The sequence below is a fragment of the Schistocerca nitens genome, chromosome 10 (assembly GCF_023898315.1).
Source record: "Schistocerca nitens isolate TAMUIC-IGC-003100 chromosome 10, iqSchNite1.1, whole genome shotgun sequence".
In the NCBI taxonomy this organism is placed as follows: Eukaryota; Metazoa; Arthropoda; class Insecta; order Orthoptera; family Acrididae; genus Schistocerca; species Schistocerca nitens.
Genome location: NC_064623.1, coordinates 214,519,885 through 214,534,812, shown reverse-complemented (window position 1 = coordinate 214,534,812; position 14,928 = coordinate 214,519,885). Strand labels below are relative to the sequence as shown.

Genomic DNA, 14,928 nt, shown 5'->3' with positions numbered 1-14,928 from the left:
CCGTGTGCGAAGGCTACGACCATGGAAAGGGGTTGCCTGGACGAGATATCCACTCGCGTCTACCTGTCGCTAAAGGCTTAACAAAGGTGGGGTTTGGACATTTAAGCTGTTCATTCGGAGCAGCTTACACCATGGACTTCCCTTGTACACGTAGGCCATATTGAAGCAAGTGTACAGAATGACTGCATACACACATACACATCTTTCGTGCATTGCCTGTTGACTTTCCCTTTCACACATTTGTAGCCACACGGAAAACCTTTATATTTTCTTTTCTGTCAAACATTTCGGTGGTTAAGTCCCTTTGTACGTATAGCCACACACAACGGACAGTGCTTAGTCATTAAATGTTCTTCTCTGATGTCTCCCTATGGCCGCCACACCTACGGCAGAGGTGATACACTACCCCCCACTGAGAAAGGCGGGCTATACTGCACCACGGTCGTCGTATTCCATGTCAAAACAATTTGGTCGCCACGGAAGAGGGGTTGTAAAGTCGTTTTGCTCTCTATGCAAGTCTGTCTGGAGACTACAGATCGTGTTCCTCGATGCTCAAAATGCACTCACAATTCTTCCCTTACTTTCCTCCTTTGGGGTTTCTGCCACTGGGGGGTCAGTGAACACTATACTGTTGTGTGAATTTTATTAATTCACTACGATTTATCTATAATACCTGGTCTCAATCCTGAGTAACGACAGACGTCTCTGCTGTATACATATTACCTCTGTTTGTTACCAGATTTTTCTGACACAAAGTTAAAGATTTCTGACACAGAATTTAAAGATTAATAGGATTAACTTTACTTGTATAGGCATTTAAGTATTTAGGAACCATGTCTAGATTTTTATATATTTTACGTACTGCACGTAATTATACCTCAAAGTGGACTACCCCTGTCGCTACAAACTTTCTTTTCGCCTCTATGCATCCACACTTCAGGACCTGACCTACTGACCACAGGAAGCTACATTTTTAATGACTTGTTTGTGCCATATGTACTTGCAAATGCTAACAGGTATAATTATTAGTCTGCAAATAGTGTAAGTACTGATATAGTATTGTTTAGTAGACCGTTCTCAGTCACCGATAGAAATATCTGCCCTTATACACCTCGGACCATGTATGTCTGTCTACATGTAGGAAGTTAAATGGCTCTGAGCACTATGCGATTTAACTTCTGAGGTCATCAGGCGCCTAGAGCTCAGAACTAATTAAACCTAATTAACCTAAGGACATCACACACATCCATGCCCGAGGCAGGATTCGAGCCTGCGACCGTAGCGGTCGCGCAGTTCCAGACTGAAGCGCCTAGAACCGCTCGGCCACTTCGGCCGGCGCTTTGTTGGTGGTCTCTGAAAACGTGAGACGCATCGGGAACAGCAAACCTCTCAACATGAACGGCATATCTGCTGGGACCATTGGGATGCGTGGCAGCGGTATATCTTCTCCTGCCATGCTCCCATTCAACATTGTGGCTTCAATGATATTATCATTGTTTTTTGCAGACAACGTGGTACCGCTGCAAAATCGTAGTTTCTTTATGTTTCGAAGAGGAATGACAGCCAAGCAATTTTTCAGATTTAAACCGTGCAGCGAAAAGCCTGGCAAATCAATGAATTCAGGAACTTCATTGAATTTTTAAGAACTTCATTCTGATTCATTGCAGTATCAACACATAGAAATACAGTCGCTTCGCCTGATACTTTCTTTTAAACGCAGAAGTTGACGGCACCGACATCGATGAATAGGTATGTTTAGGGATCCGCAGTTCATGAACGAACCAGTTAAAATGAACTATTCTGAGAAAGGATCTGTTAGAAGTGTCCTTTCTCTTACTAACATGTAGTTCGTTTACTTCTGCATTCCCCTACATATTGGAAATTAGAATCCCTGAGAACGAATTTCCCCTCCCTCGATACTGAGTACAGCCGACTCCCAGGACCTAAGTCTCCTTAGTCCTGACATCCTAATGGTGGACTGTGCGGACGGCATCAGACTGGAAGACTGAAACCATTCCGTCAGTTTGTAATCTCACCCCTCCTTCTCTTTCCATATATTATCCACATTAAGCAAAGTTTTTTATCAGGATTTGAGACGCGCAAATTTGACAATAAGCTTTCTAGTATGTTTAGCTTGCCATGTTGAGTTGGCTCCAGTTCTTCTTGTCTAGGGGGCTGATTCTTGAAGATAAAAATTTCAGATCAGGTCCTCGCGGTTGGTTTAAACCAAATAAATTTGAATATTGTTGTCGGAAAATTTTTTGTTCAAAATGGCTCTGAGCACTATGCGACTCAACTTCTGAGGTCATCAGGCGCCTAGAGCTCAGAACTAATTAAACCTAATTAACCTAAGGACATCACACACATCCATGCCCGAGGCAGGATTCGAGCCTGCGACCGTAGTGGTCGCTCGGCGCCAGACTGTAGCGCCTAGAACCGCACGGCTACTCCGGCCGGCCGAAAAAAAAAAATTTTTTTTTATATGTACATACATTTTCTCACATTTTAGTGTATCATACAGTATTTTGATTTTTCACCTTAACAAGGCCGAAATTAAATGATTCGCACAAAAATACCTCCAATCACATTAGAGGCATGCTTACGACGCTCTTACTCTGCGGAAATAATAATATTCCAAACGTTTTACCACTTTTCTTAACAAATGAATTCCTTGTAGTGTTATTTACATTATTAATTTATATTGCTATTTGATAAATGAATCCAGAAAGAAATAAAGTAAACAGTACAGGGGTACGTAATTAATTATTGAAATTTTAAGTGTGCCAATAATTAGCAATTTGAAGTGTTTGCAAAAAAAATTATTTTAACTATATATCCAGAACGAGTACGTATCGGCTATGACATCAAAACTAAAATATCTTAATAAAATAGTTCCTTTTCGTAAATTTTAGCTCGAAATATAACATACCTTATCTGAAAGTTTTCAGAAAAGCAACTGAGATAATACCGACCTGTCCTAAATTCGGAAAATAACACTGGTATCGACAAATACTGTTGAGGGAAAGGAATGCTATAGGAGGACACGGCTAGAAGTTCTGTTACTTAAGTTCAGGCTCCATTTCCGAACTGTGCCAACTGCCTACGATAGAAGAGAGAGACTGTTCCCTTAGTTCACTTACTTCACCTCAGTCTACAGTACCTGTATTTAAATATTTCTTTCCTGTGTTAAGACTTAATTTTAGCGCAATATTTAATAAGAGCTAGTTTGTTTTCTATTTCTAGACCTTGTCAGATAAGAAAATTAGGAAGCAGATTATCACTCTTGGTGACAAGTATAATACTTTCATCTTTAATGCCTCCCACTTCCCGGATTCAAAAGCAAAGGCCTAGGTTGATACTGAAAACGCTCAGCGCTTTGTGTCAAGAGAATCAGCACGTGCAACACCTCAACCTGACGGACATGTAGAGGCCTCCATTCGATCAATGTCTTTGACCTTCCATTTGAGGTCCCGCCAGACATCGTCATGTTGACTTCCAAGCCATATGCCAATGTACTCAATCACCAGGCCGACAAATGGAAAACCTTTGATACCTATTCTTTTCTCTACAGTGTCCATTAACTGAAAATTGAATTAGTGAAGCATGTGCCATTATACCTGGTTATAGGACGATGGAGGGCCATCATCACATATGACAGGCAGCCCCACGCCTGTTCTTGCTGTAACTAGGAAGGACATTCCGCCAGAACTGTCCCTGACGCCAGCTTAGAGAGACACCACTCAACGACACTGCCCCCATTGCGACGTCCACTGTCCATCCTGTGACCTATGCTGTGGTCACCGCACGATCTTCAGCACAACTCACATGATCCATTACAAACGAAGACCGCCGTCACAGTGACTGATCCGTCACTTGTCACATCAGTGCAACCAGAGTTGTTAATGTGGGGAGAACTCTCCTGCCTAGTACTGATGGCAACAATACAGAAAAGGCACCTAGTGTTGTAGCGACTTCTGCCTTCCTTCCATTGGGCATTGAGTCAACAGACAACTGCTACCATTTTAAATCTGAGCTGCATGTAGGAAGCGCCAGAAGTGGAAACATGACACTTAGACGATTACCTTCAACAAAAGGCTACATGATGACAATCAAATGTTCGCTGTCGCAAATTCCTCTGTCACCTTGGCCTACAAATGCTTCATGTCATAGTAACACAGTGGCTCATCCCACATGAATTCCCTCTTGTGATACCAACTTCACTTGTGTGTACAGTAGACGACCCACCAAACGACACAGTATCTGTACTAATGAGCTTCTGGGCATATAAGGTAGAGGATGACACCATACTACCACAAAAGATAATGTCCTGATGGAGGTACTGGGCAGAGCAACAACACCACTATGGATGGTGGTACATCCCAGACAGCTACTCACAGAGTGAATATCACATTCCAGGTAGACATGGGAAGTCAACAGTACCGACAGGCCATGCTCAACGTCAATAACATCCATGTGGAGCATAAACTGACGATGTTACAGGATACACTGAACACAGCAAATACAGACATAGCCATCCTTCAGGAGACCTATTGTAATGGTACTTTGACTTCCGCGCCTCCGCCAATACAAAGATATAATTTACGATCGCGCACGCAGAAGAGCGCTGCGCCAAGGACGGATTTTTATAAATAATTTTGTTCGTCTTTTTTACTTTTGCGTAGGTTTTTGTTTTTAACAACTAATTGATTACACTCTCTCTCTCTTGTCTTCATACGAAAGACGTGTATTTTTCGGCAATGTGTTGAACGTGCTTTTGGGTGGAAATTAAAATTACATTACAAAGCGAGGTTGTTTCAATAGTGATTCGAGGTGGTTATCATCAAATTTGTAAACTGATCATGACAGTGGCAACTTGAAGAAGTTTTCAACAGACAGAGAAAAGTGAAAGACGGGTCGTCCTACGAGAGAAATTACGAGGACAGCCATGAAGACTACATTGTAATTAATAATGCGTATCTAACAAGATTATAAGGTAAATTTCAATTAGTTTCTGATGCTATTTCCGTACAGTCGCTTTTTGTAGTGTTGCCGACCCGGTCTGCCATGCACGGTCAAATTACAGCACGATCTCAAGTCCGCCTTATCCGTAACTCAAACCACCAAGATTCCAAACCCAATCAGATTTTTTATTTTATATTTTTCACGGCAGAACCCCGAGGAGAAGGGCACACTACACTATGTCAGGGATTTTGTAGAGCCTTTCGAATGCAACACACACATCACCCACACATCTGGCACTGGCAGTGGCATGGCGCTCTTTTCTTTGATGGCTTAATTACCAAAGACATCACTTTTCTCCTTGGCGGGTGCAGAATTGCGTACACTCTTTATAGCACCAGATCCATAAACATCTACACACCCTCCGGATTGGGCCATCATGGAGAGTGGTCTCCTTCTTTCAGGATGCCTTCATGCCACTCTTGATGGGCATCAGGATGACTTCATTTTCGGTGGTGATTTTAACTACATCGACGTCCCTAAGGGCCAACTGCCACACTACACTCTATGTGTGGCCCTCTCCACGATCGGAATCATCCTTCGATTCACTGATGCGTGTGAATATGTACATGTCGATAGGAAGGGTTTCACACACCATATATGCCACTCCTCGAGCCACATAGACCGTAACTATCTCTCAAGCTCCAATGTTTGGGGCAAACAAGTCACTTAAACATGGCTCATTAGCTTTTCCTATCAGGTACTGTCACCTTTCAATGCCAGATGGTATGGCATGGGCGAGGCCCCTGGAAATTGAATGTGTCTCACCAACATTTTCTTGAATGTCAACAGCTCATGGGGGCCTTGTGGACATCCTGCATCCTCCTGGCTTCCTTTTATGGTTGCTTGATTCTGTTGATAAACCAAACAGAGGAACTAGCGTCAGTGACTATCGGCCTCTGTCTTGCATGAACTTTGACATGAAGATCTACACTGGCTTTTGGAAGCGAGCTTGAAAAGTGTTGCCTGCTTTGTGGTATATCACAACTAGGCGTCATCATGAGGTAATTACAACTTCTGGTCTTCCTTATGTCGATACTGTGACATGATTTCCTTCTAGCAGACATGGTGCATGATGGTACTCTTGGCCTCCTTTTATTCCAGCGAGGACTTTGACAGGGTTGATCACTCGTATCTGGCAGTGAAGACCCAGAACATGGAATTCCCAGACAGCTCTGGGACACGACATCTTGGATTATGTACCATGGTCGTCTTATACCATCTATCCTGGTCCTGTACAGCCACTACTGCCAGCTAAATAAAAGATTCAAACTACTGAAGGCACTAACTACTGATAGGCATAGTAGCAAATGAAAGATTTTGATGGAGAACAAACAATGTACTTACCTTAATAGTGTTGAAAAATCATAATATACATAGCAGTTCATGACATCCAGTCTTACAGATTTCAAAACTCCGCCATTTCTCTCCCCACATCCACCACTGCTGGCGGCTCACCTCCAACTGCGCAACGCTACGCGCTGTTCACGTCCAGCTGCCCAACACTACAATGGCAGACAACAATGCAAACTAGCCGCAGATTGCACACAGCACAGCCAGTGATTTTCATACAGAGCGCTACGTGGCGTTACCAATATAAAAACCTAAACAGCCTAATTACAGTTGGCACCATAGAACTGTTACTTTGCTGCGTCTGCCAACACTTCAATGACTCTTGGCACCCACACTTTTTGTTCCATGGCCTAGGTGGGAGGCCTGGTCATCCACCTGCGCTACAGCAACGTTGTTAAAGCAGCAATGGAGTGGGTGGGATGGTACCATACTCGATCAGTAGCGTCATTAACATTTACCAAATGTCGTACACTTCCTATAGTACATGGGCTGCCCACTGAATGTGTCACTCCCGTGCAGGTCTGTGGCATGACAACATATCTAGGTATTGATTTAATGGGCGATTTCTGGTGATCTACGGACCTTAACAGTAGGCAAGTATTATGCTAGATCTGGCCAGACCTCCTTGACCATCAACTCTGAACTGTGGGCTTGCTGCTATGGACGTGCTATGCAAACATTTATGTCACATCGCAAATCCTGCACATGGCCCAGACTTTCCCATTCTGCCATCAATTATGAGTCAAGGCATGTTGTTAAAGGTCAGCTATGAGTTCCTCACACTTATGAAGGGCAAAGGAGGCCTCAATGTCTGTCAGCTCCTACTTCGAGGAGCCTCTTTACTAGCTTGCATGTCAAGATGTGGCAACGTATTCTGACTTGCGTCACCAGCCTATTGAGAGGACCCTTAGCCCAAGCTCTCTCGTTGCTACAGAGCCACTGACATATGTCGCAGCACCTTTTCCCTACTTATGCTATTTCTTTCTTGAATACAGCTACATCCAGACCCCGCTTCCCCCTCCACATCTAGCAGTGGCCTAGGTAGTGTATGCCTTGCTGCAATCGCACCTTTCACCGAATATAACTGAGAAAACATACCACCTCTTCTGGTGGAATTCAGTGTCGAGGGAAGTGCAGACCCCTATGCTCATGTCAGATATTCAGTCCACCTGATACATGACTGTTAGTGGTAAGCAAGTATGAAAGAAGTGTCTCTACCAGATACATCTGGTGGCATCGCCATTATGTACCACATGTGGAGTACAACGACGGCCATCTAAGCGATGCGAGTGATGTTTAGCCTTTGGTCCACCAGATGTTGATGTTCATCTCATGCATGACTCCTGACGTCATCACGGCACAAATGATTCTCTTCCCAGGTATGGACTATTTTCTATGGACTAAGATCTACTCAGTAACCTGGATTCGTGGACACACTGTCCACTACCTGTCAGGTGGTGGTGACAAATCATCTCTCAATTTCTGGAAATACCTTAACGACCAACAGTGTGAAGTTTTGAACAACCCTAAGTACCAATGATATTAATCGAAATTTCTTCAGAGCACTTCCTGCAACAACCCTTGTAGCTGGATCACCCATACTACAAGCATCTGACATACCTTTCTTTCCTCCATTTTACAGAACCGATTCCCACAGCAGTTATTTATACACACTTGTGAAGAGATAAGCATCAGTGATCTACAAATACATCTCCACCAGCCAGCTTTTCTCCCAGTGATGTTGAAGGTGATGTCTTTGTGAGGATGTGTTGGTGCAACAGAGATGGCTAAAAAAAAAGAGATGGTGGATGTTAATGGTGTCTTACTGACTGGGGCCTACACATGAAGTGGTGGAGATTATTTGTTTTTTTTTTCGGGGTGGAGGATGCTTCTTATTAAGTTTAGGGTAACAGTGGCGATACCATTGGCTTCTTTTACTTTGTAGGCCTAGGTGTAGTAAGGAATGTGAGGAATGTGGTAAAAAAATGTGGTCAGTGCAGCGTAGCTGACATTTTCTCCACTCAGAGATTGGTTGTTGTGTTGACTTCACCGTCATTTCATCTACATTGACACGCAGTCGCCAAAGTGGCTTCAGCTGAAATACCTTGCAACAGGTCGCTGCACTCTGCACAAATGGGTCTCCTGGCCTGGCCACATGCATCATCATTTTATTCAGTTTTGTAGGCAATGAAATTATTAAATTTTACTTTCAAATTATTAGTTTGTAGGTTTTTATTAGTGCTCTTGTTTCTTGGCCCCTTTACATAAAAATTAATTATGTAGCTAATTTGAAATGGTTGATCCAACTAATTCAATAGGAAGAAATATCTCTAAAGCAGTATTTGCGTACAAAATGTCTAACGATCTTTTTAAAATTCTGTGGGATATTTCGAAAAATTGGAAGATCATTTTGTATGTGATTGCTCGGACTTTGTGGAAATTCGTTGGCAATGTGATACAGTGTGTGGATTTATCGGTTATTATTCTCCCATTCCAAATATAAAACAACTGTGCAGCAAAACGTTCAACAAATGCATCATGTTGCAGTTGCTCATTCATACTCATCTCCAAAGTCAGTTTTGTACATGTCGCCGTCATACCGATAGTTGAGAAGGGCTTACACTTCATCTGTGGCTGCTGAATACGGTAACATTTAGACATTTTTCACCAAACGTCTTGTCTCGCCCACCTCTTACAGAATTGTCATTTTGCCAATTGACTGTTGCACAATTAATATCTACTTCAGCAATGAGAGTATGACTTGGAAACTTATGTACTGGTGAACTTAGGTTTTCTCTATAACTTTTTGGTTGCAACTGGAGTAGGTCTAGAAGTTGATTCAAGGACCAGATTCAACATTAACGCCCACCCTTGATACTGAGTCTTGCCCAGACAGTCTCACATGAAGTTTAAGTTTTTGTTTCGGTTGGTGTGATCTTTCTGTGAAATGCGACAAATGGCTTACCATCTCCATGTATATTTTCGATACACACAGAAATTTTTATCAGTATCTCACGGCTGTCAATTCCGGTTTTCACCAGCTTTCTGTACCCAATATTATGTGAGCTCTACTGGGGCAGCTACGAACACCGGCACGTTGTTATCCGTGCTTTGGAAGTTAATCTGTTGAAATGTAGTACTGTCGCCTGTATGGGACACTTCTGTGGAACTTATACTGACACTTTCAGGTCGCTATCATTATCTGGACTGGATAAGAGTAGTCTAATTTAAAAAGCGTTGTTTACACTCCGCGTCCGGTCAGCTACCTGAGCACCTGACCCATTTAGGACGTCCCTGTAGTACTCAACCCTATGATGTAGATTCAAGAAATTTCAGCCTGCTTTGTCACAGAAGCTTCGAACTCTTGAATCAGTCGTTGCATTCCATTCAGAACGGATAGTGCACGAACAGTTTTGCACTGCAGCAAATTGAGAGTCTCACTGAAATTAGATGAGCTTTCTCAAGGTTCTCTGCCAGTTGAATGATCCAAGTGTGGCCGCTGAGCACAGTCATCAACCGGTGGCACCCCGCGCCCTCAGTGGCTGACTGAATGGCCTCTTTAGCATGCTGAATAAGGTTCCTAGCCATACAAACTGAGTGCACTTAGTGTTCCCTCCCATCTCATTTTGCCATTTCCCTAAGGGATACCTTCACTCGCCGTCCATTTGAAGTTCCTGCTGTTAATAGATCCTGCCCTTTTGCGTTTGCCTCTTCTTGACACAGCACATACCATGTTTCTCAACAGCTGAAGTGAGTCTCTGTGACTCAGTTTCCGTTTCAGTGGAAGACAGGGAACGTAGTCCTGCCACTGACAGGGTGAGTGGTGACAGATCATGTACATCCTGTACAAGCTGCTGACAGCCAAGTGGAGTAGTGGGGACAGGTCATGTACTCCCTGTAGAAGCGACAGCAGGAGATGGATAGTAATTCAGGTATCTGTGGTATATCTGATAAATGACTGCTGGTAACTCTCCAGGAAAAACCAATGCACAGCAGCTTCCAGGCGGCTGATTTTAACTTGTGAACGTCATCTAACTCTTCCCACATTCGAAGACGGTGTTCGCAGTAGGGCTACAGTGTGGCTGGTGTAATGTTTTACAGAACAGTAAACAAGTGTCATTGAAGTAAGCCTGCAGGTTCTTTTTATGTTCTGGACCAGTTAACCTTCAAGTATAGGTAGTTATCGTTAAGATCTGAAGCACTCCGTACGCAAATTGATGTTTTCTTTATAGCCGCAGTAGCACCTTCTATAAACGCTACTAATCTCGTGAAATTTTTAGATGTTGTAGTCGAAAACAAAATGAAAATTATCGTTAGTTTACGGTAGATGCAGACAATCGAACACGACATTTTACTTGCCACAAGCACTACATAAACACAGATTTTCTATGCATACGTAATACACAACACTAGTAACATACGAAAATTTAAGTTTATTCATTTTGATACACAATGAAATACGGCATAAAAGTTTCTTTGAATGAGGTGGCTACTCCGAAATTTTTATCGAGGGAAAACGATGATAGTAATTGATGGTGTAGAACAAAATACGTTTCTCATGATACGCAAGTTACTAAAATACGGAATATATAGCAACACAAGAACGGATTTTGATAAAGTTGACACCAAAAAATGTTTAAATTGATGTGAAGTTTTAGGACGTGACTCTTTGAGGAGAATTTATCTGTCATAACTGATTTTACTTAGACACGAAGGAAATAGAGGAAGTCGGTCTGTACACGAAATTATGAGTAAATAGCCATGGGAAAGGTTACGGTGTGGAACATAATACAGCTGAAGGTGCGTTGGTAAACCTTTGCGAAAATTCGACCGATGCGTTCCACAGACAGATTATCACTCTAAGGGTCTATGGAATATACAAGGTAATTTTTTTCTACCATGTACAAACTCTAATGGTTGATCAATGAGAGGATAAGGAACAAAAAAAGTATAATGATATCTGGAAATGGATGGTCCCTATGCCAGAGACCATTTATTCAATCATTCTTTGTTACAGAAGCTGCAGTGTAATACCATGCAGGTGCAGTTACAGTATGCATGATATCCTCCTACTGTTTCTCGCACATCATGACCTAGGACGCAGGAAATCATTAAGGACGTACCCTAAACGATCGGACACTAGAGTTGGAAGAAAATGTAACACTGTGGAATGCGACCGCCATCTCAGTACCAGGCAGGTGACTGGCCTGTACGGGGTAAGCCAGACGACCGTGTGGGACATTCTCCATGACGATTGTTACTACCGTTATCACTTACATGTTGTGAAGGGAGACGAAAATTTAATAGTCATGGGTGACTGGAATTCGAGAGTAGGAAAAGGGAGAGAAGGAAACATAGTAGGTGAATATGGATTGGGGGTAAGAAATGAAAGAGGAAGCCGTCTGGTAGAATTTTGCACAGAGCACCACTTAATCACAGCTAACACTTGGTTCAAGAATCATGATAGAAGGTTGTATACATGGAAGAACCCTGAAGATACTAAAAGGTATCAGATAAATTATATAATGGTAAGACAGATATTTAGGAATCAGGTTTTAAATTTTAAGACATTTCCAGGGGCAGATGTGGACTCTATTGGTTATGAAATGTAGATTAAAACTGAAGAAACTGCAAAAAGGTCCGAATTAAAGGAGATGGGACCTGGATAAACTGAAAGAACCAGAGAGTATCAGGGAGAGCATAAGGGAACAATTGACAGGAATGGGGGAAAGAAATACATTAGAAGAAGAATGGGTAGCTCTGAGGGATGAAGTAGTGAAGGCAGCAGAGGATCAAGTAGGTAAAAAGACGAGGGCTAGTAGGAAGAAGAAGAAATATTGAATTTTATTGATGAAAGGAGAAAATATAGAAATGCAGTAAATGAAGCAGGCAAAAAAGAATACAAACGTCTCAAAAATGAGATCGACAGGAAGTGCAAAATGGCTAAGCAGGGATGGCTAGAGGACAAATGTAAGGATGCAGAGGCTTATCTCACTAGGGGTAAGATAGATACTGCCTACAGGAAAATTAAAGAGACCTTTGGAGAGAAGAGAACCACTTGTATGAATATCAAGAGCTCAGATGGAAACCCAGTTCTAAGCAAAGAAGCGAAAGCAGACAGGTGGAAGGAGTATATAGAGGGTCTATACAGGAGTGATGTACTTCAGGACAATATTATGGAAATGGAAGAGGATGTAGATGAAGATGAAAGGGGAGATACGATATTGCGTGAAGAGTTCGACAGTTCGCTGAAAGACCTGAGTCGAAACAAGGCCCCAGGAGTAGACAACATTCCATTAGAACGACTGACGGCCTTGGGAGAGACAGTCATGACAAAACTATACCATCTGGTGAGCAAGATGTATGAGACAGGCGAAATACCCTCAGACTTCAAGAAGAATATAATAATTCCAATCCCAAAGAAAGCAGGTGTTGACAGATGTGAAAATTACCGAACTATCAGTTTAATAAGTCACAGCTGCAAAATACTAACGCGAATTCTTTATAGACGAATGGAAAAGCTGGTAGAAGTCGACCTCGGGGAAGTTCAGTTAGGATTCCATAGAAATGTTGGAACACGTGAGGCAATACTGACCTTACGCCTTATCTTAGAAGAAAGATTAAGGAAAGTCAAAACTACGTTTCTAGCATTTGTAGACTTAGAGAAAGCTTTTGACAATGTTGATTGGAATACTCTCTTTCAGATTCGGATTGTGGCAGGGGTAAAATACAGGGAGCGAAAGGCTATTTACAATTTGTACAGAAACCAGATGGCAGTTACAAGAGTCGAGGGGCATGAGAGGGAAGCACTGGTTGGAAGGGAGTGAGACAGGGTTGTAGCCTCTCCCCGATGTTATTCAATCTGTATATTGAGTAAGCAGTAAAGGAAACAAAAGAAAAATTCGGAGTAGGTATTAAAATCCATGGAGAAGAAATAAAAGCTTTGAGGTTCGCCGATGACATTGTAACTCTGTCAGAGGCAGCAAAGGACTTGGAAGAGCACCTGAACGGGATGGACAGTGTCTTGAAATTAGGATATAAGATGAACATCAACAAAAGCAAAACGAGGATAATGGAATGTAATCGAATTAAGTCGGGTGATGCCGAGGGAATTAGATTAGGAAATGAGACGCTTAAAGTAGTAAAGGAGTTTTGCTATTTGGGGAGCAAAATAACTGTTGATGGTCGAAGTAGAGAGGATGTAAAATGTAGACTGGCAATGGCAAGGAAAGCGTTTCTGAAGAAGAGAAATTTGTTAACATCGAGTATAGATTTAAGTGTCACGAAATCGTTTCTGAAAGTATTTGTATGGAGTGTAGCCATGTATGGAAGTGAAACATGGACGACAAATAGTTTTGACAAGCAGAGAACAGAAGATTTCGAAATGAGGTGCTACAGAAGAATGCTGAAGATTAGATAGGTAGACCACATAACTAATGAGGAGGTATTGAATAGGATTGGGGAGAAGAGGAGTTTGTGGCACAACTTGACTAGAAGAAGGGATCGGTTGGTGGGACATATTCTGAGGCATCAAGGGATCACCAATTTAGTATTGGAGGGCAGCGTGGAGGGTAAAAATCGTATAGGGAGACCAAGAGATGAATACACTAAGCAGATACAGAAGGATGTAGGCTGCAGTAAGTACTGGGAGATGAAGCTTGCACAGGATAGAGTAGCATGGAGAGCTGCATCAAACCAGTCTCAGGACTGAAGACCACAACAACAACAACATCACTTACAGTGTGTGCAGGGCCTATTAGCGACAGACTTTCCACAAAGGGAACAGTTTTGTCACCGATATTTTCACCAGGCAACCACAATCTGTGTCATCCATCCTATTCACAGATGACGCCACCTTTACGTGTAATGGTATCTTCAACTCTCATTACAGGCATCTGTGGGATGGTATGCAGAAAGCCCATGGTATAGTGACAGCGAATCACATGCATCGGTGCAGCCGGAACGTGGGGGCGGGATAATTGTCGGCCATAATTTGGGACCAGTCTTCCTTCCTCGTCGCCTAATAGGCCGGAACTATCGGCATTTCTTGCGGGCGTCTTGCTGGAAGAAGTGCTATTGATGAGTCTAATGGTTATGTGGCTGCTACATGATGGGGCTCCAACCCACTCTGCCGTTAACGTCCTTACGCATCTCAATCGTGTCTTATCTGGTTGATGTACTGGGGAAGGTGGTCCAGTGCATGGCCTGCTCGTTTACCGCATCTCAACCCGTGCGATTTCTGGTTATGGGGCCACTTCAGAAGTACCGTGTACGCAGAGTCCATTCCAGATGTGGAGACACTGAAGCAGCGTATTCATCCTGCCTATGACGCTGTTCGTATGCAGCCTGGCCGATGTGAACGTGACAGACGGAGCACACTACTGCGCCTATAGACGAATGCGTTGAGGCACATGGAAACCATTTTCAGTACATACTGTAGTTGTCGGTGCGTGATACAGCGAGTATTAGACTGCAGTCTTCGTAACAGTGTATGATTGAATAAATGGTCTCTAGCGTGGAAATCATTCATTTCCGGACGTAAGTTCGTTAGAGCTT

At 42.7% G+C, this 14,928-nt stretch overlaps 1 protein-coding gene across 6 annotated transcripts in view; it reads right to left on the bottom strand.

The window, feature by feature from the left end:
- Positions 1–14,928, bottom strand: part of LOC126210404 (speckle-type POZ protein-like) — a 711,709-nt gene that overhangs the window by 15,516 nt on the left and 681,265 nt on the right. The window lies entirely within an intron of this gene.